Below are 564 nucleotides of genomic sequence, written 5' to 3' on the forward strand. Positions count from 1 at the left end.
AATTATTTTAGTGGTTGCTCAGGGGTCTACAAAATACATCTTTAAGTTACCACTTTCTACTTTTGAGTAATATCATATCACTTCACATATAGGTTAAGAACCTTATGGCAGTATACTTTAATTTTCTCCCTCCTATCTTTCGTGCTATTACTGCCATATATTTTACTTCTTCATATGTCATAAATCCCATAATACATTGTTACTATATTTGCTTTAGACCAGTGTTCCTCAAACTTTTTTTCCCTCATTGCTTTCCTCAGGCACATTTTCTAGACCATTTTTTCCTAATTGTCCCCTCATCCCTTATGAAATTTTAATACCATAGATCTACTGTGTATCTGTTTATGTACTGTGGCCCTCTGGAAGGCTAAAAATGTCACTATAATAATTAAGTTTTTTTTTTTTTGGCTTCCAAAAACCCAATTTTAACTCCCCTGGGGGAAATATTGCCCCCATTAAGAAAGCATGCTTTAGGCAGTGAATTATCTTTTAAAGAGATTAGAAATAAGAAAATGTCTTTTCTCATTCATTTGCCATTTCTTTTTTTTTTTTTTTTTTTTTGCC

Source organism: Galeopterus variegatus, unplaced genomic scaffold (assembly GCF_000696425.1).
Source record: "Galeopterus variegatus unplaced genomic scaffold, G_variegatus-3.0.2 Scaffold1351, whole genome shotgun sequence".
NCBI lineage: Eukaryota > Metazoa > Chordata > Mammalia > Dermoptera > Cynocephalidae > Galeopterus > Galeopterus variegatus.